Below are 24,127 nucleotides of genomic sequence, written 5' to 3'. Positions count from 1 at the left end.
AATCATAATTCTAATGCTAATTACTCATCATTCTAAAATTAAAATTTATTTCCTAAAAGTTCAAAATAATTCTAAAACAGTGAATTCCTTTTGTAGTGGATGACTTGTTCATGTCTGAGTTTGCAAGAGTAGTTTCCATTGCCCACTTTGTGTCTTCCCATACACTTTTGTTGCAACATGGATGAAGTGACACCAAAAGAATACTCATAATGTAGACAGGGACTCATGGCCCAAATGATGGATCAGCTGTATTTGTGGCTAAATGGTAGGCATAGACTACCCACAACCAGAACTGTGATATTTTGAAGATGGGGGTGATGCCACCTATAATAAATATTTATTTAATAAAGACACTAATTGAAACATATCTCAGGTAGTATGTTCACACACACACCAGACTAGGGTATGTTTACCTGCAACATAGCATGATACGCACGCCTAGGTGTTGTTATGTGTATCATGTAGCACAATAACATCTGCTGGCATCATCTTGTCTAAGGTATTTAAGAAATTATGGATGTTAAATGATCAATTTTACTTAAAAACATTCTAGAATAGATTAGTTGCTAGGCATCAGTGCCAAAGTAACTGTTAAATGTTTTCTTCCAACTTTTAGAAGTTCACTTTCTAAAAATCAACCCATATATTGTTATGTTAATTGTGAATATGTAATCATTTTATTTGGAAAATTTTAGGTCACAGCAGAGCCATCAGGGGTTCAATGCAAGGGTATATTACGACCTCTCCATATTTCACCTTCATGGGGCTGTTCAACAGAAGGGATATCTCTGTCTTTTTTGCCATAATCTCTATCATCTTTTTCACCATGCTGATGAACAATAGCGTCCTGATCTTCCTGAGCTGTACTGACTCATGCCTCCACACCCCCATGTACTTCCTGCTTAGCAACCTCTCCTTGATTGACATGATGTACATCTCAAGAAGCTACCCAAGAAGCTGGTTGATTACCTGCTGGGTCAAAAGACAATGTCCTTTGTGGGATGCACAGCTCAGCATTTCCCCTACCTCTCCCTTGTGGGAGCTGAGTTCTTCCCGCTGGGCCTCATGGCCTATGATCACTATGTGGTCATCTTCCATCCTTTCTGCTATCCTGTCCTCATCAGCCAATGGGTCTGTTGGATGATCCCAGCAGGTTTCTGATTTGGGGGGTCTTTGGATGGCTTTCACGTAACCCACATCACCATGAGCTTCCCCTTCTGCAATTCTCAGGAGCTTAACCATTTCTTCTGTGAGGCATCTGCAGTCCTGAAGTTGGTGTGTGAAGACACAGCTCTGATGAGACAGTGATGTATGTGTGCTGTGTTTTGATGCTGCTGATTCCTTTCTCTGTGGTGATCGCCTCCTATGCCCAAATTCTGACCACAGTTCACCATATGAGCTCAATGAAAGAAAGGAAGAAAGCATTTACCACCTGCTCATCTCAAATGATATCAGTGACCTTGTTCTATGGGGCCACCATGTATGCTGCCACATTCTTACCACAGGCCAGGCCAGGCCAGGACAAAGTCTTCTCTGTGTTCTACACCATCCTCATGCCCATACTGAACATCTTCGTCTATAGTCTGAGGAACAAGGTTGTGACAGGTGCTCTCAAGAGGGCACTGGGCAGATTCAATGGTACATGAAGAGGGTCAGGGGATGTATTTTGACAGTTGGCTTCTTCTCACATAGCTGGTGAATGGAAGCGTCTGTGAGCAGTGTGGGCATGTTCTCAATGAAGGATTAAACAGGAGGGTAGCGTTCAACTGTGCAGATAAAACAAAAAGTCAATATAAAAGATGTATCCTCTTGGTTTCTTTTATCTCTTCTTTCCTTTCTTATGTCTTCCCTTTCTCCTCCCCTATTCACAAATATTCAAAATAAATGTCCAATTGTTTTCAGAAACACAAATTAAAATTTCTTGCTTGGCAATTTTATCTTTTAGAGGTAAAATAAATTGCATGCAATTTTTTTTTTGAGGAAGATTAGCCCTGAGCTAACTGCTGCCAATCCTCCTATTTTTGCTGAGGAAGACAGGCCCTGAGCTAACATCCGTGCCCATCTTCCTCTACTTTATGTGTGGGACGCCTACCACAGCATGGTGTGCCAAGTCGTGCCATGTCTGCACCTGGGATCCAAAGCGGCAAACCCCGGGCCACTGAAGCAGAGCATGCAAACTTAACTGCTGCACCACCAGGCCGGCCCCTACATGCAATTTTAAATGACATGGATCTTGTTGAGGAGTGCAGGAGGGAAGATGTTACTTTTTGTGTATGTGATCCCATGCTGTAATCTGGCTTACCACAAAGGATAAGAGAAAGATCATCTTTTCTATGTGTTAGAATAATACTCTGACACAGTCTTTCAGGAAGATGGTTGGGTAGCTACCTATGTGTTCTAATTTGTCTGGTGGTAGGCAGAGTCACTGAACATGATTTCCTCAAAAAGCCATTGTACTTACTAGAATCATCAGGTGTTTTTTTTAAAAAAAATTATGAAGAAATGCAGTATTTAACTTTTGTTTCTTTGTAACACATTTGTGAAAAATCTACAGGTAAGATAAAATTGATGGATGCGAGTGAAGGATGTTGCCCTAGACAAGACAATGTGAGAGCACTGAATGCCTGAGAGGGTTTCTAAGATGTTTGAGAAACACACAGACATATGGGTTGGGAGGATAGTAAAATTAATTTTCAAATATATCACAGTCATCAAAGTTAAGCATATATGCCGGGTAATAGAAATTAACTCATGGTTCAAATCCATGATGCCCAGTGATCCTGGAATTGAGGAAAAAATGGATGTGGTAAATCATGTTTCATGTCCTATTTGATTATATAAGGAGTTCATCGAGGACCAAAGGGGTGACTTTATTAAATTATTAATGATTATAATTATAATCATATAGATCAATCTGTCTAAAACTTAATATTTACATGCCCTATCAGGTTTATCATCCACTAACAACCTCATAAAAAAATGAAGCACTTATTCTGAGTTCTAATTTATGCAGATGAGAACAGTGGAGGTCAGAGACATAAGGGACTTCTGTAAGGTAAACGTTTTAATTAATGCCCTAGACCACAGGATTTCAAGGAATGTGTTTGCAAGGGCACTGCATCTTTCAGATACAGCTTCCTCATTCATTCATCATAGCCGTGAGCTAGATAGTCAAACTACCTGCATGTAAGAAGTTTATATTCCAATGGGAGAAAGACAATGAAAATAAAAAGTAAAAGAACAAATAAGCAAGCAAACAACTTATATTACAACTACAATGTGTGTAGCAGCAATGACTAAAGTAAAGTTGGTACTTTGCTTACATTGCAGTAAAAAGCCATTGATGAATTTCAAGTAAAGGAAAGCCAGATCATGACTAATTTGCTGAGGATGTTACTCTGGCTGCTTTATAGCAAATGGAGTGTAGGTAAAAGCATTAAAGTAAGAAGACCTCTTTGGAGGCTTTTCATGGGTTCTGAGGAGAGAGGCTCCTGGCATATGTTAGAGTTTTAGGAGTGAAAATGATAGGAAGTACTATAACTGAGGATATACTATTAAGGCACAGATAATAGAAGTTGATGATGAGTAGAATGTGGGGTGTGAGAAAAATAGGAGAATCAAGAAGAGCCCCCACTTGTTGGGGCTAAGCAATTAAGTGGATGGTAGATATTTTTGTTAAACGATAGTAAAGCAAGGTTCGTGCACAGAATTAAGTTTTTTTGAGCATGTTAAGTTGGAAATGTCTATTGAATATCTAAGTGAAAATGTCAGATAAGAAGCTAGATATTTTTGTCTGGATAACTTTTGAGTTGTTAGGTGTGAAGATAGGTTTTAGGAGTCATTGTTATGCATCTGGATGTAAATACAGGGGATTAGATTAAAGAGATCAACAAGGAAGGAACTGTGTAGATAGAGAAGAAAAGAACTGAAGAACTGGGACAAGGGAAATTAAGAGATGGCAGTAAAAGGATGGAAAAGATCTAGAAAACTCCAAGGATGATGGTGCAATAGAAATCTATAAAAAACAGTATTTCTAATACAAGAGAGGTGTCCACAATGTGAAATACTGGGTATAGTTCAAATATTGTGAAACAGAAAGTTGATCACCTGAGTAGGCATGCTAATAGTCCATTTTGTTCTCCACAGAGGAGTTTCAATGAAGTGATGGAGAAGAACACCCTATGAAGTAGATTAAAGTCAGAAAGAGTTTTATGAATTGGAGAAAACTACAGGAATTTTCTCTGAATATCAGAAGAAAGATGAACTTATATATGGAGAGTTATGTGTGGTTAAAGGAAGATTTTTATTTTTTCAATATAGATAATGTTAACACTTTTTTCAATTTTAACAAGGAAAGTCTGATGTTGAAGGAGGAATCAGTGATTCTAGAAAGAGAGGGATGTTTCGAGAAGAAGACCTATGAATCGGGTGCAAGAGGTTATGGAATCCCATTGGAAGTCTGTACTTTGGAGGGGAGCAGAAACAGTTCCTCATGAAAAACAAGGATAAATGCAATAAGTTGGGATACAAGAAAATAGAATATCTTCAAATATGTTGCCTCATTTTCATTATTTCTGTCACCTAATCCCTCACTGTTTTGAAGCCACCTGACTATTTCTTGATTGTTTTAACATATGCTTAACAGATGGATTGCTGTGGTTGTGCAGATGCTATCTACTAGAGCTAAGTTTTTGTTTGAAATAATTGACCATTTCATTTAACTGTTTAAACTGGTTTAGTCTACGAGATTAATTTAAGTAGACACACATTAAAAAATTTAAATCCCACCAATTATAAATTTCATAAAGTTTTGATACTTTTCCTTTCTGTTTTGACCTGTCTCATTCACTGGGGTCTTACAGCAAAGTGCATATACTCCGAAGTCCAAATACAGTGCTATTTGCTTAGAGTTTCTAGATTTCTGACTTCCTGAAACTAGTGTCATTACAGAGGACTATGATGCATGGCAACACTAATGATGCATGTCAACAACCAGATGAAGTGATACATAGGGTGGGTCTCAAGCAAAGGAGCTTCTGTCATTATGGAGCTTGGGCCCTAGTACAGTGGTATGTGGAAGTGTTCTGGTTCCCCAATGTGGCAGCTTTCTTAAAAATCTAGTGCAATGAACTGTCGTTGGGGGTTTTATGGAGGCTTCATTATGTAACCATGGTTGACTGTCATTGGCCATTGGCAATTGATTCAACCTCAAGCCCTCCTCTCCTCTTCAAAAATCAGGGGGTAGCCCCCACCCTTAGGTGCTTCCAAAAGTCATCTCATTCACATAAGAAAAGGACAACTATTATTCTAAAAATAGGAAATTCCAAGGGTTTTGAGAGCTGTATGCCAGGAACTGTGGATGACTATCAAATATATTCGAGAAATATATATTTTGGTTATCCAATTGACCAAATAAATATTTAGTATAAGCCACAAGATTTCACCACCCAATTTGGTTTTAATATCTGTTTATCTGATTCCGATAAGTTTGAGTACCTTTTATTGGTTTGCCAGTCATTTAGATTTCCTCTTTTGTAAATTGCCTATTCAAGTCTTTTACCCATTTGTTATTAAATTTCTGCCTTTTTAATAGATACGCAAGAATTTTTAAATAAATGTGCTGGATATTTTGTTTTTAGTTTGTTATATGATATTCTAGTTTGTGACTTATCCTTGTATTTAAATCGTTTGTAGATACATGGAATTATCGATATTTTTCTTTATGCTATCTTTTTTTGTCTTGTTTAAGTAATTCTTCCAGATCCTGAAGTCACTGAAGATATTATATCCTATCTTCTAAAAATTTCATAGGTTTTTCATTTTTCACATTTTCATCTTTACACAACTAGAATAGATTTGTGGTGTATGAGAGACAAAATTTCCATTTTTCATATATACCTATTTTCCCAGCAAAATGTACTGATAATCTCCTCCTTTGTTTCTGATCTGCAGTGGCATCTCTGTCCCTTTTGCAATCACACTTTTCAAAAGGTTTCTCTATTCTTGATGTCCCCAATTCCTACCCTTCCATTTTTTTTTCATGTGCCAGCTCTATTGAGAATTTGTGCCTATTGCTTCAGTGACCTCTATATGGATCAATTCAATAATTAATTCTCAGGTTTCATTGCATTTGATCCATCAGCAGCACTTGAACATCAACTGAGAATGCGTATGTTTTGTTTGCTTTTGTTCATTTGGCTTCAAGTGTCCATTGCAATGATTTTATTCCTAGATTACTGTTGTTTGTTTGTTTTTAAATCTCTAATTTTATTTCTGGTGTCATTTCCTCAGGGTCACGTCTTAATATTGCAGTGCACCCATCTCAGTTACTGGCCCTCTTCTCATATTTTCTATACCTCTTCCCTGGTAAGCTCACTTAGGCTTTTGGTTTATCCATATAATATCTGTATAGCAATGACTCTGTTACTGAAACCAAAGTGAGTTCACGTCCTTGTGAGTTAAATCACACTCTGCACCAGAAGTAGTTGCCTCACAAAGTAAAGTATATGTGCAGCAATTGGAGACCATGTAGAATCATCTCCAAAGTCATGGCGTCCCCAAACAAAGGGAAGCAAGGACATTTATCTCAGATGGGGAATGACTATTCAAAAGGGAGAGGTGCGTATTTGCTTGCACAAGCTCAGTTGGAAAACATGATTCCATATACAATGCAGGCTACTGTAATAAGGCCTAGACTCCTCCTGGAGGGACCAGAGCATTAAATAAGGCAAAAATCATAGGCATAGTTCTTGTGGTGAGCTTGGTCTGATTCAGGGTGGTTAGTGATTGCATCTCCTTAACAAAACAAAAGGAAAAAAAAAAACAATTTGGAAAAACAGTTAAACGCTTTCAAACACACCCTTGAGTTCCTCAGGCATCTGGGCAACTAGTCAGTGACAACTCCAGTCCAGACTTCTTCCTGCACTCTATACCCATCCATCCAACTACTTACCTAATATGGCCACTTGGATTTCGAATTGTCTTCTCTAATGTTCTATTCACCAAATTTGAAGGTATATAGACTTCCCTATGCCCAGTGAAGTCATCTCCTCCCTTCCAGTTGCTCTATGTGAGCTCTTGGTGCTATCCTGACACTTTTTCTTCTCTTGATACCATATCCAATCAGTGAGCAAACCTTGCTGGCTCTGTTTTCAGACTATATCTACTCTCTAGCCTTTTCTGAAATTGGCTCCGGCTTTGTCTTAGACCCCTAAGGGATATTTCCACAGCAGCAGCTAAGGTGAAAATACATCAGAGGATGTCACTTCTGTGATTAAGACCCTGCTATGGCTTGCCATGTCTCAGTTTATTGAAGATATAATTCCTCATCTTTTGACTTCCTTTATTTTCTGTTGAGAAATCAGCTCTCAATTTAACTGTCACTACATTAGGTAATTTCTTTCCTGTGTAGTTCATTTTGAATTTTTCTCTTTGTCTTTGATGTACAATTTCTCTGTAAGTTGTCTATCTGCTTTGTATTTATTCTGCTGGGTATTTATTAGGTATCTTTCATAAGTATATTGATGTCTGTTGACAGTTCTGGAAAATTGTTGGTGATTGTCACCTTCAGATCATTGACAAGGGCCCTGGCAATTTGTTCAAGTGACATATATTTTTGTAACATAAACCATGCTTCCTTTTGCAAATTTGCAAAAGATATTTTAACTATGAACTAACCTCATTTACATTTTTATATCTTGTAATTTGAAGAATAGTCCACAGACTTGCTTCTGGCTCTGATGCTTCAAGCATTTTAAAATTCATTTGTAACCTCAAGGGAACATAAATATCCAAAACAATTTTGAAAATTAAACGCAAAGTTGAAGAACACTTTCCAATTTTACTCAAAATGTATCAAAGCCCAAAATGTAAGGACTAAACTCTTAAAAGAAAACAGAAGAAATCTTTATGAGATTTGATTTGGCAAAGATTTCTTGGATATGAAACCAAAATCACAGGCAAAAAAAAGAACAGATAAATAAGTTGTACTAAATCATATTTTAAAATGTTTGGGGGGCAGCCTGGTGGTGCAGCAGTTAAGTGCTTCTTGGCAGCCAGGGGTTCACCGGTTTGGATCCCGGGTGTAGACTTGGCACCACTTGGCAAAAGCCATCCTGAGGCAGGTGTCCCACATATAAAGTAGAGGAAGATGGGCATGGATGTTAGCTCAGCATCAGCCTTCTTCAGCAAATAGAGGACTGGCAGTAGTCAGTCAGATTTCAGACCGAATAATCCATCTTCCATGACCTATCCCATAAAATTAACCCCACCATATTTTACATTATAAGAAAAGTTGGAAGCAATGCGAATGTCAACCAATTGAGGAATAAGTAAGTGCATGTTAAATCACTTAACCTTAACAATATTCTTTGTAAAGATTGCATACCTACATGAAAAAGATACACTTAATGGTATTTCATAGTATATATATGAAAAATTTGAAAGTATACTTAGATAAAGAATTATGTATAGACATAAAAAGAGTTATTACATGAGGGCATGGAATATTCAAGTTGATTCCTTTCTATTTTCTTATTTTCCAAATATTCTTTGATGTTGCTATATTGCTTTGTAATTGTTTTGTTTTTTTATTCATTTATTTTTTCTCAGGAAGATTAGCCCTGAGCTAACATCCACTATCAATGCTCCTCTTTTTTCTGAGGAAGATTGGCCGTGAGCTAACATCTGTGCCCATCTTCTTCTACTTGTATATGGGACATCGGTCACAGCATGGCTTGATAAGTGGTGCATAGGTCTGCTCCCAGGAACTGAACCAGCAAACCCCAGGCCACCAAAGCAGACTACATGAACTTAACCACTATGCCACCAGCCTGGCCCTCCTTTAATTTATTAAATGCAGGGCATGAGTCAACACTGACAGAATGGGAGGAAAATGCTTTTAAAATCTGAGGAATTATGGAACTGCTGAAAGCTCCCTTTCTCTTTGTGAAGAATGCTGGGAGATGGCTAGGGCCTCATTAGTGAGTTTCAGCGCCAGGACTATTCATGAGGATGTAAGCTAAAGTTATTTGTGCCCTGAAAGAGAGGTTTTGGGGCCCATTTGTCCCTCGTGGGATTTACCATTCCCTGTGGACCAAGGCAGTTACTGTGTTTGGACTCCAGTAACCATATAGCATCCTCTGAATTTATGGTGAAAAGAATGAACAGAGCCCTCCAAGGAGCTTGCTGTTAGTACACTTCTGATGGGAAGGGCTGAGTGGGCATTTCCCTCTCTCTTCATTATCAGGATTGCTGCTGAATGCTTGCTTTTAATTTCCCCAGGGGTTTAACACAGTGAGGAGGAAAAGAAGAGAAACAGAACACAGATATCCATCAGGAAAACAGCTAATAAAAGCCCTGATGTGAAACTAGCAATACTTCAAGAATGAAAAAGCTGAAAAGTATATAAGGATGTAATGTGGGTCTCATCAATAAAAAGCTGGCTGGTAATATATATTTATAGTTATAGATGAATTTCTCGTGAACTAGCCAAAGGGCTTCAGGTTCCGTCACTTCCACTGAACTCTTCTCTGCTGGTTATGCCATTTGCATATTCTCCATTGTATACTAGCTGGGTGAAAACCCCAGAGATTCTAATCAAATCCACTTGCAAAGTGCACCTGTGGCAAAACATATAAGCGTTCTTATTTGCTTCAATACTAGGTTCCTTGAAGGCAGAGACCATATCTTATACATTCCTCTAGGTCCTTTCATAACTTAAAAGTTTGATTCACACAGTGTTCCCCAGGAAATATATGTGGAGTGAATGAATTGATATCTACTTATTATTTTAAAAACAGTACAGAGTGATTAGACTGCCACTTGTTAACTAGAGTCATGTGACTCTGAGACAGTCTCTTTATCTGTTTAGATCTCATTTTGTATCTGTTGAATGGATAAAGTAATTGTGTAGTGTTTCATAAGGTTGTTGGGGAAAGTAAATCAATTAAGATTTATGTACCACTAAGCACTCTGTTATTTATGTTTTCTTACTACCATTTGCCAATGAATGCACATAGAGGCAGCACTGTCCCTTTTCCTAGTTTGCTATTATACTTGATTTTTTTGCTCAATTCTTTGTAAATTGGATTGCATTCGATTCTAGGGGACTTGGTTAGATGGAGCTTTTTGGAGCAACCATATTCAGGAAAGGGGAAGCTCCAAGACTAGTGATGTCCAGTACAAATGTGATGGACACCACAAAAGTAATTTTAAATTCCCTAGTAGCCACATTAAATGTCTAAAAAGAAGAAGATAAAAGTGATTGTAATCTATGTCATTTAACCAAATATATACAAAATATTATAATTTTAGCATGTAGTCAATATAAAATTATAATGAAATATATCGCATACTGTATTTACACTGTCTTTGATTCTCAATGCAATTTCTACTTACAGGAAATCTCCCTACAGAATAGGCATGTTACAGAGCCTCAAAAACCTCATGTGACTTGTGGCTACTATACCTGACAGTGCAGAACTATATGATGCTAATATAAGCTCTTTTCCCAAATAATCTACTAGTTTATAAGTGTGGTAAAAGATTATTTAACTAAAGAGCTACATGTGCATAATTAAACTTCAGGTTTAAGCATAAACATCTCTCTTTTGGAAGATGATGTCCTCAGGTATTATTTAAATCAGGTTTTCTCACTCATTTTTCCATTAAAAAGTTATTCATTGGAGTGACATCAGCATCATGGTGGAATGAGCTCTCCCCTCTAAGATACAATGAAAAGGACATTCAAATACCAACAGAAGACATTCACACAACACAAAAGATGTCTGAGAGACACACTCAGCCATATATTGGAAGGTGGATATGCAGAAAATCCACAGAGGAAATGGAATGAGGTAAGGAGATCTCCTCTCCTTCCCCCAAATGCAGTGACCCTCGGCTCCAGACCATGTAGCTTTGAGAGAAGTGGGAGGGACAACACTGTGCAGGAACATCATCACTCTCCAAGCTTCTTCACAGCCTGTGAGAAAGCCCCACACAGAGGTGACTAAGCTGTTGTGGTGGTGGCTTCATAAATCTACCACCCAAGGAGAACAGATAGTGAGGGCACAGTTAGAATACCCCCAGGATCACACAGGTGAAAGAAAGCACTCCTGCCCTCAACTGGCACTCCAGTTAAGTCAGTCATCCAGATCACCACACAGATAGAAAAGCAGTCAGCAGCTGGAGAGAACAAGCCACAACTCAAAGCAGGTTCAGAATACAGAAGTCTTAATACCCACCCAGTGGAGGCAGGTGAAAGCTGTGGCCAGATGCTATCACTATGTGGAGGTACAAATCCATGCCATCAAGCAGTATGAAAAATATATTAAATCTCCAGACCAGAAGGAAACTAACAAGTACCCAGAAATCAATCCTGAAGTCATAGAAATTTGTATTCTAATTGACAGAGAATTCAAAATAGCTATCATAAAAAACTCAATGAGTTACCAGAAAATACAGATGCACAGTTCAATGAAATCAATAATTTCTTCACAAAAGAGATTAAACTATAAAGAAGAACCAAAAAAAATGTTGGAGATGAAAATAACAAAGAATGGGGTAAAAATCTGGACTCCCTAAACAATTGTGCTGACATTATGGAGAAGCAAATGAGCAGTCATGAGGACAGAAATATGGAAGTGCTTCAGATGGAGGAGGAGAGAGAACTAAGACTAAAAAGAAAGGAAGAAGTTAACTGAGAAATTGCTGACTCAATTAGGAAATCCAACATAAGGATCCTAGATATTGAAGAGGGAGAAGAGAAGGAGAATGTAGCAGAAAGCTTGTTCAAAGAAATAATAGCTGAGAACTTCCCAAACCTGGGGAAGGAGCTGGAAATACAAGTGAAAGAAGTTAATAGATCTCCTAACTATATCAATGTAAAAAGACCTTCTCCAAGGAATATAGTAGCAAAGCTTGTAAAAGTAAATGAGAAATAAAAAAAATATTAAGCGCAACAATACAGAAGAAAGTAACTTACAAAAGACTCCTATCAAGTTTCACCAGATTTCTTAGCAGAAACTTTACAGGCTAGGAGTGAGTGGAATGATATATTTAAAATTCTGAAAGACAAAAACTTTCACCCAAGAGCACTCTATCCACTAAAAAATTTCCTTCAGATATGATGGAGAAACAAAAGTTTTGCAGATAAACAAAAGCTAAGGAAGTTCCTGGCCACAAGACTCCCACTACAAGAAATGCTCAAGAAGGCACTCATACCTGAAACAAAGGGAGGGGTTACAAAGCCTTGAGAAAGGAGATAAATTGGTAGAAAAAATCAGAAAATTGCAGTTCTCTAGCTGAACAGGTTAGCAAAACTTACTTATGACGTTAAAGATAAAGGAGGGAAAAACACTCAAAATACATATAATCTCATCATTTTAATCACAAATTCACAAAAGAAGATGGAATAATTCATGACATAATAACTTAGAAGAGGAAGAGGAAAGACATGGAATTCACTTAGTCTAAGGAAACAAGAAAGTATCAAAAGATGGACTATCTCATCTATGAGATTTTTTACACAAACCTCATGGTAACTACTAGACAGATAAACAGAAGAGAGAGACAAATGATAAATAAAGAGAAAACTAAGAAAGTCATCATAGAAAACCACCTAACTGAATTTGTAGTCCAAAATACATAGGACGAGAAACAAAGGAAATGCAGAAGAACTGGGAAACAAGAGATAAAATGGCAGCATTAAACCCTTATATCTCAATAGTCACTTTAAATGTAAATAGATTGAATTCTCCAATCAAAAGAGAGAGAGCGGCAGGATGGCTTAAAAGACAAGACCCAACAATATTCTGCCTCCCAGAAACACACCTCAGCTTCAAAGACAAACACAGGATTAGAGAGAACGGATGGAAGACAACACTTCCAGCTAACGGCAAACAAAAAAGAGCAGTTATTGCCATATTTATATCTGACAAAGCATACTTCAAGATAAAACAGGTAATGAGAGACAAAGAGGAGCAGTATATAATACTAGGGACACTCCCCGAAGAAGACATACGCTCAGATATATATATATACATACACCCAACACAGGATCACCAAGGTACATAAAGAAACTATTAACAAACCTAAAAGAAAATATTAACAACACCACAATAATCATGGGGGATCTCAGCACTCCACTTACATCAATGGGTAGATCATCCAGACAGAATGTTAACAAGGAAATAGTGGATTTAAATGAAAAACTAGACCAGATGGATTTGACATATATAGAGAGAGCACTCTATCGAAAAACAGCAGAATACACATTCTGCTCACATGCACAAGGAATATTCTCAAGGATAGACTATGTATTGGGAAACAAGGCAAGCCTCAATAAATTTAAGATTGAAATCCTATCTAGCATCTTTTCCAAACATGATGCCATGAAAATGGATATCAACTACACGAAAAAAGCTGGGAAAGGGACAAATATGTGGAGACTAAACAATATGCTACTGAACAACAAATGCATCATTGAAGAAATTAAAGAGATACCAAAAATTATTTGGAAAGAAATGCAAATGAAAAGACAGCATACCAACTAATATGGGATGCAGCAAAAGCAGTCCGAAGAGGGAAAATCATAGCAATACAGGTCCATCTTAATGAAGAAGAAATATCTCAAATATTCAATCTAAAACTACACTACCAGAATTAGAAAAAGAACAAACAAATCCCAAAGTAAGCAGAAGGAGGGAAATAATAAAAATGAGAGAAGAAATAAATGAAATTTAACCAAAAATACAGTAGAAAGGATCAATGAAACAAAGAGCTGGTTCTTTGAGAAGTAAACGAAATTGACATGAGCTTAGCCAATCTCTCTAAGAAAAAAAGAGAGAAGACTCAAATAAATAAAATTAGAAATGAAAGAGGAAAATTGAATTGATACCACAGAAATTCAAAAGATTATAAGAGAATACTATGAAAAACTATATGCAAACAAATTGTGCAATCTAGAAGAAGTGGATATATTCTTAGACTCATACAACCTTCCAAAACTGAACCAAGAAGAAATGGATAATCTGAATAGACCAGTCACACGTAAAGAGATTGAAACAATAATCCAAAACTTCCCCCAAAATAAAATTCATGACCAGCTGGCTTCTGTGGAGAATTCTGCCAAACATTCAAAGAAGATGTAATACCTATCCTTTTCAAACTCTTCCAAAAAATTGAGGAAGATGAAATATTTCCTAACATATTCTACAAGGCCAACATCACTCTGATCCCAAAGCCAGACAAGGAAAAGACAAAGAAGGAAAATTGTAGGCCAATAACTCTGATGAATATAAATGCAGAAATTGTCAACAGAATATTGATAAACCAAATACAGCAATATACTAAGATCATAACATGATCAAGTGGGATTTATACCAGGGACACAGGGATGGTTCACCATATGTAAATAAATCAATGTGATACACCAAATTAACAAAATGAGGAATAAAACCCACTTGATCATCTTAATAGAAGCAAAGAAAGCATTTGACAAGATCCAACATCCATTTATGATAAAAACCCTCAATAAAATGGGTATAGAAGGAAATTACCTAAACATCATAAAGTCCATTTATGAAAAACCCACAACCAACATCATACTCAGTGTGGGAAAGCAAAGTCATCCCTCTGAGAACAGGAACAAGGCAAGGGTACCCACTCAGACCCCTCTTATTCAACATAATACTGGAGGTTTTGGCCAGAGCAATTAACAAGTAAAACAAATAAATGTTATCCAAATTGGCAAAAAAGAACTGAAACTCTGTGTGTTTGCAAGATGGCATGATTTTTAATACAGAAATCCATAAAGAATGCATTGGAAAACTATTAGAAATAATCAACAACTACAGCAAAGTTGCAGGGTGCAAAATCAACTTACAAAAATGAGTTATATTTTTATATTCTCATAACAAACTGACAGAAATAGAACTCAAGAACACAATCTCACTTACAATCACAATGAAAGGAATAAAATATCTAGGAATAAATTTAACTAAGGAAGTGAAAGACCTGTACAATGAAAACTATTAGACATTACTGAAAGAAATCGATGCTGACATAAAAAAATGCAAACATATTGCATGCACATGGGTTTCAGGAATAAACATAGTTAAAATGTCCATACTGCTTAAAGCATTCTACAGATATAATGCAATCCCAATCAGAATCCCAATGACATTCTTCATAGACATAGAAGAAAAAATCCTAAAATTCATATGGGGCAACAAAAGACCCCAAATTGCTAAAGCAATCAAGAGAAAAAAGAACAAAGCTGGAGGCACCACAATCCCTGACTTCAAAACATACTACTAGCTACAGTAATCAAAACAGCATTACTACTGGCATGAAAACAGAGACACAGATCAATGGAACAGAACTGAAAGACCAGAATTAAAACCACACATCTATGGACAGTTAATCTTAAAGCAAGGTGCCAAGAACACACAATGGAGAAAGGAAAGTTTCTTCAATAAATGGTGTTGGGAAAACTGGACAGCCACATGCAAAAAAAATGGAAGTAGACCATTATTTTTTTCAAACCCAGAAAAATAACTCAACATGGATCAAAGACTGGAAGGTAAGACCTGAAACCATAAAACTCCCAGAACAAAATATAGGCAATACACACTTTGACATAGGTCTTAGAAGGATCTTTTCAAATACCATGTCTCCTCGGGCAAGGGAAACAAAGGAAAAATAAAAAAGTGGGACTTAATCAGACCAAAGAGCTTCTGCAAAGGAAAGGAAACTAGGATCCAAATGAAAAGACAACTCACCAACTGGGAGAAAACATTTGCAAAATCATATATCTGACAAACAGTTAATCTCCATAATATATAGAGAACTCACACAAGTAAACAACAAAAAAACAGCCCAATGAAAAAATGGGCAGCGAATATGAACAAACATTTTTCCAAATAAGATACACAGTTGCCCAATAGGCAACATCACTAATAATCAGGGAAATGAAAATCAAAACTACATTAAACTCTCACCTTATACCCATTAGAATGTCTGTAATCACCAAGGCCCAAAGTAGCAAATGTTGGAGAGGTTGTGTAGAAAAAGGAAACCTCATACACTGCTGCTTGGAATATATATATATATATATATATATATACACACACACACATATATACACGATGGAATACTACTCAGCCATAGAAAAAGACAAAATAATGCTATTCACACAGCGTGGCTGGACCTTGAGGGTATTATGTTAAGTGAAATAAGCCAGACAGAGAAAGATGATCACCATATGATTTTGCTTATTTGTGGAAGATAAACAGACACAAGGACAAAGAGAACAGTTTAGTGGTTACCAGGGGGAAGGAGGAAGGGGGTTGGGCACAAATGGTGAAGGGACACAGTTATATGGTGCCTGACAAATAATAATGTACAATTAAAATTTCACAATGCTATAAACTATTACAACCTCAATAAAATTATTTATTAATTATTGATTGCAACTCACTAATCATATTAATAAGGCATATGTTGTCAATCAGTTGATTTCTGCTAAAAGAAGGAAAATAACCACCATTTGACCATAAATATTTTTCCCTTGATTTTCTTCTTTCTCCTAATTCTTGGATTGCTTCTCAGAGATCACAGCTATTGTGTTTTATTCTTCAACATGAAATCATTATTTTCAAATCTCCGATACCTCATAAATATAAGCTAAGCACTCCAAGTTTACAATGTACAAATGAATCTAGAATATTGTGCATTAGGTAAAATCAGTCAAGGTTGTTATCTTTTCTTAGGGAAAATGTATACCCTGATAATGGTTTTCAAACTAAATTTCAGTTGTGAGAACTAGACCCCAGTGTAAGGAGAGAAGAATATGGTGAGGATTCCCTGTCTTCCTGACCCACCAGTCTATCCCTATTCAGTCAGACAGATTCCAGTTTTATCTGTTTTATGTGTATCTCTCTCAGTATAAGATTGTGTTTGAGAAAAATAAACAAAGTAATTAATTAGTGTTCTTGATCAAAAGGACATAAAATCGTTTCATCATGACCTCTAAGTTAACAAGTAATAGCAAATCAAGCATATCATCCTTGGATGAATGGTTTGACTCAATACAATCCTGCCTAGGCTGTTCAGGCAAATTAAAAGTTCTGAGATTCATGAATGGCTGTGAGTCATACTTAGAACCCAAAGGTAAAGGCTAATTTCTCAAAGCAACTCATTAACTGGAATCAACCCCAGGAATTATAAGAAAAGAGGAGGAAATTAGACCATGAGATGTGATTAATTTGTATTGATTTGTGGTTGGCCACATCATAAGTTTTTAATCAAACCAAATATTTCCCTTTTGTGCTCAGCTTCACCCATCATATCCATCTCTCTTTTGTGTAACCTACAGAGAGACGCAGTGGGGCAATTATTCCACATATACGGACTCTGTCCTCCTTGGCTTGCTCAGCAACAACCATTTCCGCTGGCTTCTCCTTGCCCTCATCCTCCTGGGCTTTGTCATCTCCATAGCCAGCAACACTATCATGATCATTCACATCCACATGGACCCCAGCTTCCACATCACCATGTACATCCTGCTCAGCCAGCTCTCTTAAGGACACCATGTACATTTCCACCATGGTGCCCAAGATGCTGGTTGACCAGATGTTGTCCAGAGGGCCATTTCCTTTTCAGGATGCACTGCTCAGCACTTCCTCTACTTGACCTTGGCAGGAGCTGATTTCTTCCTCCCAGGACTCATGTCCTATGACCAGTACATTGCCACCTGCAACCCACTGTGCTGTCCTGTCCTCATGAGAAGCAAAGTCTGTTGCTTATGATGGCAGCTAGGCTAGCAGGGTCCATGGATGGCTTTCCGCTCACTCAAGTCACGTGTAGTTCCCCCTCTGTACCTCTCAGTAAATCAACCACTTCTGGGAGGTCCCTGCCCTTCTGAAGCTCTCCTGTATGGACACATCAGCATATGAGACAGCCATGTATGTGCTGCATCATGATGATCCCCATCACTTTCTCTATTATCTCAGCCTCTTACACAAGGATTCTGATCACTGTGTAGGATGACTAAGGCAGAGGAAAGGCAAAAGGCAGTGGCCACTTGTTCCTCACACATGGTGGTTGTCAGTCTCTTCTACGGGGCCACCATGTACATCTAGGTGCTGCCTCATTCTTACTATACCCCTGAGCAGGACAAAGCTGTGTCTGCCTTTTACATTATCCTCATTTCCTTGCTCAACCCACTCATTTACAGCCTTGGGAACAAGGATGTCACAGGGGCCCTACAGAAGGCTCTGGGGAGGTGCTTGTGCTCAGGAAGCGTAATGACCTTCTAAATAAACTGCATTTGCTGCTGGAGACTTGATGAAAAAGATACAGGACTTCATCATCACTTTTGGACTTAAATATTCTCCACCTGGAAAATTAATATGTCACCCGTATGCCAGCTACTGTGAGGCATTTTTGGGATTTTGAAAGCTGACTGTAGGACTTTGAGGATATGATCATCTTTTGAAAGCTATGAGAGTTCTGAACAATGGATGATTTTGGATAGAGTGGGAGTAAAGTTGGAGTTTCAGTAGTCACCTGTCTGCTTTCTACAAAGCTTGCATTCTACTGGAGACTATGCCATTGCAGGTTTCTTGCTAAGGTGTCATGACAAATAAATGCTCATCTCCAGCACTCCTCCAACTTTTCAGCACTGTCTTTAGACACTCTAAAAAATGATCACTTCAATGACATCAACTTGTCAAATATTATTTTGACTTTATTTCAAATGTCATTTTAATATCTAATTATTTTTTTCTGCAAATGTTGTTTTTGGCCTTCCAAAGTGTTTAATTCAATCAAGCCAGTATTAGCATCATAATTATTTGGAGAAAATTGGCCTGACTCTAAATAATTAGTCTCAACTGAATTCTATCAACATGGCTTTTAGACACAAGAATATACATCATATTTTGGAGGAGACCAGCACATTCATTTTTGCCCTGTTGGGTTTTGCTAAAATCATTCCAGAAGGATGCATTCAATTAAAAAATATGTGGCTCTGAGGTATTGGTAAACATGGATGGCTCCTTAGTTTTCTACTTCTCATTGTTGCAAACTCATAATGATATAATTCAATAGAAGCAATCAGGTCAGTTTAAATCACATCTTTTTCACTGTATTTAAATTGTCTGATGGCATTGTATATTTCATTTCAAAGATTCTCATGTAAAAGAATGGCACTTTTTTGAGAGTTAAAGCTTATTTTATTCTTTTGGAATTCAATAGAAGCTCATGAATTCGGTCTACATTTTAAAATAGTACTTTAATTTAGCTTAATTTATTTAATCATTTGAATACTTGTATAATAACTAAGTATTTTTCTGAGGTAGAAAAAATTATTTTTCTCTCCTTTTTTCCATGCTTTTCCCACTTGGCTAAACTCATTCTATTTTAAGTCCTCAGTCTTTCTATCTTCCTCCTTTTATATCTTGGAGTTTACTTATCTTTTATTTCATTATTCGAGAAGGAAATATTTTTCATTACAAAGAACAAAGTATAATTTGTATAAACTTTTTTTTTTCTGGCTGATGAAGATTAGCCCTGAGCTAACATCTGTGCAAGTCTCCCTCTACTTTACGTGTGGGTCACCACCACATTGTGGCTGGTGAGTGGTATAGGTCTCTGCCCCGGATTCAAACCCTTAAACCCAGGATGCCAAAGCAGAACACACCAAACTTAACCACTACACCACGGGGCCTGCCCCAACATAAGCATTTTTAAAATATAAAGTATGATGGTGGTTTAAACACATATAGACAAGTCAGCTGGCATTTGACATGTGTTTTAGAAAATCAAATGTTTCCATACTCTGGAAAAGAAAAGGAGAAACATCTCATTACAAAGCTTTCAAAGTCACCTTATTTAATATCTTGCTTTTTCAAAGAGGAGAGATGGGTGAAACTTTTGTCTCTAAATGTAGGCACCTGTCCTATTTTCCCTCAGTTAAACTTGGAGTGGAATCAAAGTTGGAGTCAACTTTTAGACTTCACCACTGGGTCCTGATCTCCTAGCATTCCTCAACTCAGTCCTTTACTCTGTTTCTTTGTTGTTGTTTATTGAGGTAAAATGGGCTTATGACATCATATAAATTTCAGGTTTACATCATTATATTTGAATTTCTGTGTAGATTACATCATGTTCACAACCCAAAGACTAATTATCATGCATCACTCTACATACATGTGTAATCACCCCTTTTGTCCTCCTCCCTCCTCCCTTTCCCTCTGGTTGCCAGAAATCTGATTTCTGTCTCTAGGTGTGCATTTGTTGTTGTTTTTACCTTCTAGTTATGAGTGAGATCATGTGGTATTTGAGTTTCTCCCTCTGACTTATCTCACTGACCATAATACCATCAGGGTCCATCCATGTTCTCATAAATGGCAAGATTTCATCTTTTTAATGGCTGAATAGTATTCCTCTGTGTATACATACCATATCTTCTTTATCCATTCATCCCTTGATGGGCACCTAGTTTGCTTCCACATCTTGGCTATTATGAATAATGCCACAATGGACATAGGGGTACATGTATCTTTGTGCATTCATGTTTTCATGTCCTTTGGATAAATATTGAGCAGTGGAAAAGCTGGATTCTATGCTTACAATTTTGAGGAGTCTCTGTACTGTTTTCCATAGTGGCTGCAGTAGTTTGCATTCCCACCAGCAGTGTATGAGAGTTCCCTTTTCTCCTCATCCTCTCCAACAATTATTGTTTCCTGTCTTGTTAAGTATAGTCATTCTGACAGGAGTGGGGTGATATTTCATTGTAGTTTTGATTTGCATTTCCCTAATAATTAGTGATGTTGATCATCTTTTCATATGCCTGCTGGCCATCTGTATATTGCCTTTGGAGAAATGTTCAGATCTTTTGCCCAATTTTTTATTTGAGTTGTTAATTTTTTTGGTTGTTGAGATGTGAGTTCTTTATATATTTCAGGCATTCACTCCTTATCAGATATATGGTTTGCAAATATCTACTCCCAATTGTTAGATTCTCTTTTCATTTTGTTGATGGTTTCCATTGATGTGCAGAAGCTTTTTAGTTTGATATAGTCTCATTTGATTATTTTTTCTACTGTTTCCCTTGCCTGATCAGTCATGGTACTTGAAAATATGCTGCTAAGACCAATGTCCAAGAACGTATTGTCTATGTCTTCTTCTACAGGTTTAATTGTTCTGGGTTTTACATTCAAGTCTTTAATCCATTTTGAGTTAATTTTTGTGTATAATGTAAGATAATGGTCTATTTCCATTCTTTTACATGTGGCCATCCAGTTTACTGAACATTATTTATTGAAGAGATTTTCGTTTCTCCATTGTATGTTGTTCGTTCTGCTATGGAAAAGTAGCTGTCCATAGATGTGTGGGCGTATTTCTGGATTCGATTTTGTTCTGCTGATATGTGTATCTATATTCGTGCCAGTACCATGCTGTTTTGGTTACTAAAGCTTTGTAATATATTTTGAAATCAGGGAGTGTGATACATCCGATTGTTCTTTTTGCTTGAGATTCCATTGGCTATTCAGGGCCTTCTGTTCCATATAAGTTTTAAGTTCCTTTTTCTATTTCTGTGAAAAAGGTCATTGGATATTTGATAGGGATTGTATTGAATCTGTAGGTAGCTTTAGGAATTGTCACATTTTAACTATGTTAATTCTTCCAATCCAAGAACACAGGAAATGTTTCCATTTGTTTGTGTCTTTTTTTCAATGTCTTTGAACAATGTTTTGTAATTTTCGGTGTACTGTTTTTTCACCTCTTTGGTTAAGATTATTCCCAGGTATTATTTTTGCAATTGTAAGTGAGATTGCATTTTTAATTTCTCTTTCTGCTACTTCGTTAATAGTGTATAGAAACACAACTGATTTTTGTATGTTGATTTTGAATGTGGCAACTTTAGTGTATTCATTAACTACTTCTAAAAGTTTTTTGAGGATTCTTTAGAGCTATCTATATATAAAATCATCTGAAATAACAACAATCTCACTTCTTCCTTTCCAATTTGGGCCGCTTTTATTTCTTTTTTTTGTGCCTGATTGCTCTGGCTAGGACTTCCAATAATATGTTAAATGAGAGTAGTGAAAGTGGACATACTTGTGTGTTTCCTGTTTTTAGAGGGATAGCTTTCAGTTTTTCTCCAATGAGTATTATATTAGCTGTGGGTTTGTCATATTTGGACTTTATTATTTTGAGGTATGTTCCTTCTTTACCCATTTTACTCAGAGTTTTTATCATGAATGGATGCTATGTCTGTTAAATGCTTTCTCTGCATCTATTTAGATGATCATGTGATTTTTTTTTTTTTTTGAGGAAGATTAGCACTGAGCTAACTGCTGCAATCCTCCTCTTTTTGCTGAGGAAGACTGGCGTTGAGCTAACATCGATGCCAATCTTCCTCTACTTTCTATGTAGGACAACTAGCACATCATGGCTTACCAAGCGGTGCCATGTCCACACCTGAGATCCAAACTGGTGAACCCCAGGCTGCCGAGGTGGAATGTGCACACTTAACCACTGCACCACCAGGCCAACCTGATCATGTGATTTTTATTCTTCATTTTGTTAATGTGGTGTATCACACTGATTGATTTGTATATATTGAACCATACCTGCACCTCTGGAATAAATCCCAGTGGATCATGGTATAAGATATTTTTAACGTATTGTTGTCTTTGATTTGCTAGCATTTTCTTGCGAATTTTTGCATCAATGTTCATCAGTAATATTGGCCTGTATTTTACTTTTTTTTAATTGTCCTCGTCTGGTTTTGTTATCAGGGTAATGTTGGCCTCATAGGATGAGTTACAAAACTTCTCCTCCTCTTGAATTTTTGGAAGATTTTGAGAAAGATATCTGTTAATCATCCTTGAATGTTCCGTAGAATTCACCAGGAAGCTGTCTAGTCCTGGACTTTTACTTTTGGGGATGCTTTTGATTGCTGTTTCAATCTCCTTACTGGTGATTAGTCTAACCAAATTCTCTCTTCTTGATTCAGTTTATTGGAAGGTTGTATGATTCTATGAATTTATCCATTTCTTCTAGAGTATGCAAGTTTTGGCATACAGCTTTTCATAGTAGTATCTCATAATCTTTGTATGTCTGAGATTTCCATTGTAATTTCTCTACTTTCATTTCTGGCTTTATTTATTTGAGCTTTTTCTCTTTTTTCTGGGTGAATCTAAGCTGAAGGTTTACCAATTTTGTTTATCTTCCCAAACAAAGGGCTCTTCCTTTCACTGATTTTTTCTTTTGTTCTTTTAGTTTGTTTCATCTGTTTCTGTTATGATTTTTATTTCCTTCCTTCTGCTGACTTTGGGCTTTGTTTTGTTCTTCTTTTCCTAGCTCCTTTAGGTGCACTGTTAGATTGTTTACTTGAGATTTTTCCTGTTAATTTAGGTAGACCTGTATTGCTATAAACATCCCTCTTAGAGCCACTTTTGCTGCATTCCATAAATTTCGGCATGTCATATTTTCATTTTCATTTGTCTCCAGGTATTTTTTGAATTCATTCTTTGATTTCTTCACTGACCCAATCATTGTTCTATATTGTCTTGTTTAATTTCCACATATTTGTGGGTTTTCCAATTTTCTTCCTTTAGCTGGTTTCTATTTTCAAACAGTGGTGATCAGAAAAGATGCTTGGTAGTATTTCAACCTTCTTAAATTTATTGAGACTTGTTTTGTGGCCTAATATGTTATCAATCCTGGATAATGTTCCATGGGCATTTGAATATAATGTGTATTCTGCAGTTTTTGGATGGAATTGTTCTGTATGTCTCTACTAAGTCCATCTGGTCTAAAGTGTTGTTTAAGGACAATGTTTCCTTTATGATCTTCTGTGTGAATGACCTATCTATTGGTGTAAGTGTAGTGTTAAAGTCCCCTACTATTACTGTGTTACTGTCTATTTTTCCTTTTATGGGGGTTAATAATTAATTTGCATATTTAGGTGCTCCTATGTTGGGTGCACAGATATCTACAAGGGTTATAACCTCATGTTGGATTCTTCCCTTTATCATTATGTAGAGCCCTTCTTTGTCTCTTGATACAGTTTTTAGTTTTAAAGTTTTTTTGCCTGATATAAATATTGCTA

At 36.8% G+C, this 24,127-nt stretch overlaps 1 pseudogene; it reads left to right on the top strand.

Moving 5' to 3' along the window:
* The first annotated feature begins 597 nt into the window (after positions 1-597).
* Positions 598-1,646, top strand: LOC138923034 (olfactory receptor 2T1-like; annotated as a pseudogene).
* The last annotated feature ends 22,481 nt before the right edge of the window (positions 1,647-24,127 follow it).

This window comes from Equus caballus, unplaced genomic scaffold (assembly GCF_041296265.1).
Source record: "Equus caballus isolate H_3958 breed thoroughbred unplaced genomic scaffold, TB-T2T haplotype2-0000440, whole genome shotgun sequence".
NCBI lineage: Eukaryota > Metazoa > Chordata > Mammalia > Perissodactyla > Equidae > Equus > Equus caballus.
This window is presented reverse-complemented; position numbering and strand designations above follow the sequence as displayed.